Here is a 6,393-nt window from a genome sequence, read left to right on the forward strand (position 1 = left end):
TAAACATCTGAGATGAAAATCTTTCTATAATGGACTGTAGGGTATTCTGCCTCTTTACCTGGAGCTTGTGCATAATTGAAGCCTTTTCTTGATGAGTCAGCATCGTAGTTGTGAACGTCTGGGTCACAGGATTTGGAGCCAGAAGGGACTAGAGATGTAATCTGGTAAAATCCCTTCATTTTACAAAGGAAGAAACTGAGATCCAAAAAGGTTGAGGAACATAATTAAGTCACTTAGTTGAGTGACTAGTCTACAATTAATCAGTGGTAGAGCTAGGTTTTGGATCCCTATGCTGTACAATGGCGCAATGTCCTTAGATTCCACTGAGATGGGTAGAGCCCACTGTCCCAGCTCACTTTGTCCAAGACCGCTAGGTTTTCTGAGTTCTTATGTTCACTTATGTTTTTCTGTCTCCTCATTGTGGTTAATGTCTCTTCTCCCCACTTACCATTCCACAACCACTTTTTTTTTTGTTTTATGGACTTGTAATCCACTGTGGACAGATACCCATATGTGTTAGAAGTGTGCATAAAAATAGAGTCAATCAAGCTCATAAACCTTAACTTAACTATTTTTGCCTCCACTTGTCTTCTTACTTCCTGCTGCTTGGTTGTATTCCAGATAGTTGAAGTTTCCGGAAAAGTGATTTCTGGCTAAACAAGGGCTTGCTATAATGTCTTATATCATCCTCTAATTCATTCTTCCTGGGCTTGGCCCCCTAGTCATAGCATATCTATGAGGTGCTTTTTCATTGCCTAACAATCCTATAAGGTAGGAAGAGTGGGTATTATTATTCTCATTTTTCAGATGAGGAAGCTGAGGCTTAGCCATGTTAATTGACTTATCAAAAGTTACCTCTTTCACCCATACCCATGTCAGGTTTATCATTGTTCAGTTGTTCTCAGAGTTGTTTTTAATTGCGTCTGACTCTTCAATACTCTTTTTGGGAGTTTTCTTGGCAAAGATACTGGAGATACTGCAGTGGTTTGCTATTTCCTTCTCGTTTACAGATGAGAAAGCTAAGGTAAACAGGGTTAAGTAACTTGCCCTGTGTCACACAGCTAGTAAGTGTCTAGGGCCAGGTTTCAGCTCAGGAAGATGAATAGTCCTGATTCCAAGCCCACTGCTCTATCCACTACACCATCTAGCTGCCACCCACGTTTTAAAAAAATAGTTGCTTCACTAAAGGAACTTGATGTCTCTTTGAGAGAAGCAGCATGGTGCAGTAGAAAGTCAAGACGAATTAGAAGGAAAATAATGAGTGAGAAGTTTTCCATGACAGCAGTTTCAACTTGTTAACACTTTCATTGCTTTCTCTTTGCACACTTCCTAATTTGCAGCACGACCATCTCCATTTCTCTCTCCAACACATGCACACACGTCATTCACCTCAACTTTTAGTAAGCATCTGTGCTAGACACCATGTGAGACACTATGAAGATACAAAGATTAAAAATGAAACAATCTTTGTCCTTGACAAGCTTCTGTTCTGCCTATGCCTCTTTCTTGAATGTACTATCTCTCCCTTGCCTGCTACTTCTTTGCCACATATGCATCCTTGTCCATTCTTTTTACATAAATTGGAGAATCCAATTGAGAAACCTGGCTGACAGTCATGGAGATCGCTGGGGCATGGAACAAGGGTTGTAATAGACCAAGACAGACAGAAACAAAGAGAAATAAAAAGACAGGGAGACAGCAATAGAGACAGAGATAGACAGAAACAAAGAGACAGAGAAGAACAGAGACAAAGAGACAGAAAGATGGACAGAGATAGAGACAGAGGCAGAGACTGAGACAGAGAGAGGATAGAGATCAGAAAGACCTCATGTGGGAAGTGGCATCTGAGCTGAGCTTTGCAAAAAGCTTGGGATTCCATGAGTTGGAAGTAAAGTGGGGTGTATTCCACACATTGGGAGAGGAAGAAAAAGAACCTGCACAGAGTCACGGGAGCTAAGACAGGAGGTGGGATGTTGGTGTATCGGTTTGACTGGACCATAGAGTACTTAAAGAGAAATATTACAGAATTCTACTAGAAAAGTAAGTGAGAGTTGGACTATGGGGAGCTTTAAATGCCAGGTAGATGGTTTATATTTTATTCTACCTTTGGGCAATAGGGAGTCTTTGAATATTTTTGAGTAACAGTGTGACACATCTGTATTTTAAACATATCAGTTAGGCAGGTCTAGGGAAGGTCAGTGATCTTTGGGATGCCTTTTGTATTGTGGACAAATTCTCCTACATCTGAAAACAGACTTTCTCACTGAAAACAGACTTTCATATGATGACACTACTTTACCTGCAGTTGTCTCCAGCAGGCACCATTCCTTCCTGTCCTCCCAACTCATAGGTAAATGAGGATAGTTGTACTTCTTGTTAATTTCATTCTGATCAGCCAGCATTAGTGAGGAAAGAGTATCAGATGGACATTAGCAGACAGGAGCACTGAGCATGTTGAGGGAGAGAAGTTTTCTAAGAGAGGTAGATTGAGCCTGAAGTCAGAAAGGTCTAAGTTCAAATCCAGGCAAGTTGCTTAACCTCTGTTTGCCTCAGTTTCCTCAATTACAGAAATGGAGATAATAATAACACCTACAATCCAGAGATGGAGTATTGCATGTGATAGATAGCAAGAAGGCCAGTATTGCTATATTGTAGAATGTGTCGAGGGCGGTAACATGTAGGAAAATTGGAAAGATAGGAAAGGGCCAAGTTGGGAAGAGCTTTCAAAGCCAAATTAGCAGATTTTATATTTGATTCTGGAGGCACCTAGGATCCATTAGAGTTTATTAAGTAGGGGGATGCATGTTTAGATTGCATTATGGGAAGATCGATTTGGCAGCTGATTGGAGAATGGGCTGGAGTGGAGATAGATTTAAGTCAGAGAGAACAAACAGGAGGCTATTACAATAGTTGAGGTGTGAGGTAACGAGGGCCTGCACCAGGATATTGCCCTGTGTGAGTGGAGAAAAGAGGATGTATACAAGAGATGTTGTGAAAGTAGATATCACAATGTTTGGCAACAGATTAGATACTTGCTAGTGATAAGAAAGTTAGGGAAAGGAAGAAGTCAAACATGACTCTTAGATTTCTAGCCTTCCTGCCTAGAAGAACAGTGCCAAAAATAGAAAAATAGAAATAGGGCAAGTCAGGAAGTGAGCTGTTTTCATTGGTGGAGGGGTGGAGAGAAGAGGAGGGAATAAGTATTTGTTTAGCACCTACTTAGAGATGAAGATCTCTAAGACTTTCTGGCTTCATAAGTCTTACCAGAACCTTCCTTTTGCTATCATTTGTTGTTGTGTCATTTTCATTCATGTCCAACTCTTCATGACCCCATATTTTGGGGGGGGGTTATTGGCAAATATTCTGGAGTGGTTTGCCATTTCCTCCTCCAGCTCATTTTATAGATGGGGAAACTGAGACAATCAGGGTTAAAGTGACTTGCCCAAGGTCACACAGCTAGTATATGAAGCCAAATCTGAACTCAGGGAGATGAGTCTTCCTGACTCCAGGTCCGGCTCTGCATCTACTCTGCCACCTGGTTACTATCATAGCCTTCAAGAACCCAGCCTCAACCACCAAGAACCACGCATGGACAGATACCTCTGGAAGCTGTTCTGCCTATCTCTAAGTCAGACTCTAGTTTCCATTTTAAGAGAAGCAGGAAAAGTGCTGTCATTTATCATTTGCTCTTTCCCTTACATATTTCCAACAGGAGTATGAGACTAGAGTTTTAGCAATCTGCCTCCTCAAATATTGCTTTCTATGGCTACAAGTCTGGTTCAGAACAAAAGTTGCTTCCTTAGTCACTCATAAGGGGGATGTAGAGCTGTAAGGTGGAGCCAAGATGGCAGAATAGTAAGAAATAATACAGTGAACTCCTCCTATCAAATTTTCAAAAAAAAGAAAAGAAACTCTTCCAAATAGATCTAGAAAATCCACAGACTGAATCTCATTTGGTAAACCCAAGAAAAAATTGCAGAAAGTCATTTTCCTGCCCAGATAGGCATAGGGAGACAGAGTAGCCTGTCAACATCAGGAATGAGATGTGTCCAGGAGTATACTACATGGAACAGTCTAGTGAAAAGAGAGGCTGTACACTCATTCACTCACTCACTCAATCAGTAAACATTTATTAAGCTCCTATTAAGTGCCAGGAATTGTGTTAAGTACTGAGGATGGAAAGAGGCAAAAGATGGTCCCTAAGGAGCTTTTAATCTAGTGAGGGAGACAACATGCCAACAAATAAATACATAAAGCAAGCCGTATATAGGATAAGTAGGAAATAATGAGAGGGACGGCACTAGAATTTTAAGAGTGATTGGGGATGGCTTCCTGTAGAAAGTGGGATTTTAGTTGGGACTTCAAGGAAGCTAGGGAGGTCAGTAGCTGGAGCAAAGTAAGGAAGGAGTGTTCCAGGCATGGGGGGATTAGCCAGAAAAAATGCCCAGAGCCAAAAGATGGAGTATCTTGTTAATGTAACATGCAAGAAGGGGTCTCATAGCCAGCACAGAGAGGTCTAAACCTATGTAAGGTGTAAGAACAGATGCTAACTAGCAGCCCTATTGCTCACTCCCCTTTTCTGGGATATAGATCAAAAGCAGACAGAGGAGAGGACTTGCTCTTAAGGATGGCAGTCCAAGGTGAGGAGTGGGTATGGGCCCTACCCTTTGGAAACAAGAAGTGGCTGTGTGGCTCAGACAACCTGAGTGAGGTCTCAGTTTTAGCTGCTAGCCCATTCTGAAGCCTACATAGGAAAAACCAGAGCAGGAATCCCAGACCACATAGAAGCATCGAGTTCTGTTGCTCTGAAACAGCAGTGCTTTCCAGCTGGTTGCTTGTGGCTAAGTCTAGCAGCAGTCAATTTCCTGTTGCTCAACCCAGGTTGGAAACTTGCAGAGTTCAGACCAGAGAGGGCAGTGATAAGACTTTGTCCTGGATCAGACCACCTTGGGAGCACTGAAAGCTTTCAGGTCTCCATTCTGAGATGTCCTCAAAATCCTGGAATAGCACAACACTCAATACCCCAAGAAAGCAGCAACAGAAGCAACTCAGACCTTCCCTCCAGAAGAGCAAAAAGCCTGGCCTTGACATAAAGTCCAAAAGCAAAATGTAAGCTGGAAGAATAAGTAAACAGAATAAAAAGGAATTGCACCATAAAAAACTATTATAATGACAGGGATACTCAAAACACAAACCCAGAAGAATAAAATGACTCCAAAATATCTACAAGCAAAACATGAAAGAAAAATACTGTGGAAACAAATTCAATTACAATTCTTAGAAGAGACAGAGCAAGAGTTTTGGGGTTTTTTTTTTTAAGAGTTAGGAATGTTCTTATAAATGAAATTTGAGTGCTAGAGGAAAATATTGGAAAACAATTGAAAACTATGGAAGAAAGAATTAGAAAGGAAATTAAGAGGTTGATATAAGAGGCACAAAACCCTGCTGCCCAATCAACAAACTCCCTGAAAATTGGAGTGGATCAAATAGAATGGATCCATGAGACAACAAAAAATATTAAAGCAAAAACAAAACCTAAAAAATAAAGAAAATGTAAGTTACCTTGTTTCAAAAACAACTGACTTGAAAACAGATAAAAGAGAAAAAATATTAAGAATGATTGGCCTATCTGAAAACCATTACCAAAAAAAAGTTATTTCAAGATATTTCATCATATTTCAAGATGGCTTAAAAGAAAACTTCCCAGGTATCTTAGAGGTAGAAGACAAAGTAGAAATAGAAAGAATCTACCAATTGCTACCTGAAACAAACCCCAAAATGAAAACTCTTGAGAACATTATAGTTAAAATCCAAGGCTTCCAGATCAATCAAAAAATACTGAAAGCATCCAGAAAGAAAGAATTCAAGTACCAAGGAGCCACAGTCAAAATCACATATAATTTATCATAAAAGAGTGAAGATCTTAGAGTACACTATTTTAGAAGGCAAAATATATAGGCTTACAATCAAATGACTTAGCCAACAAAACTGAATATAATCCTATGGGAAGGAGCGGGACAGGAAGAGGTGGCAGAGGAGAGTAGATCTTAAAGGAAATAGAGAGCTTCCAAACATCCCTTCTTTAAAAAAAAAATGAAATGAACAGAGCTCCATAGGAACTTTGAAGTTCAAACATAGAAATTAAGAAAAACAAAAAAAGATAAACAAGAACAACCATAAAGGACTAAACAAGGATAAACTATTAATACTCTAATATGAACACATGATACATGTGTCACCTATAAACTCTATCATCATCAGGGTTCATAGAGGGAGTGCAATTAGACAGAAGACTTTGGAAGTTTCTGCTACGTCTTGATAATCTTAAAAAGAAGAATGGAAAGTGAGAGTAAGATTACTCTAAGTGGAGGAAAGAGAAAGGAAAGTTAGGGG

This window comes from Phascolarctos cinereus, unplaced genomic scaffold (genome assembly GCF_003287225.1).
Source record: "Phascolarctos cinereus isolate Bilbo 61053 unplaced genomic scaffold, phaCin_HiC Scaffold_726;HRSCAF=1367, whole genome shotgun sequence".
Classification (NCBI taxonomy): Eukaryota; Metazoa; Chordata; class Mammalia; order Diprotodontia; family Phascolarctidae; genus Phascolarctos; species Phascolarctos cinereus.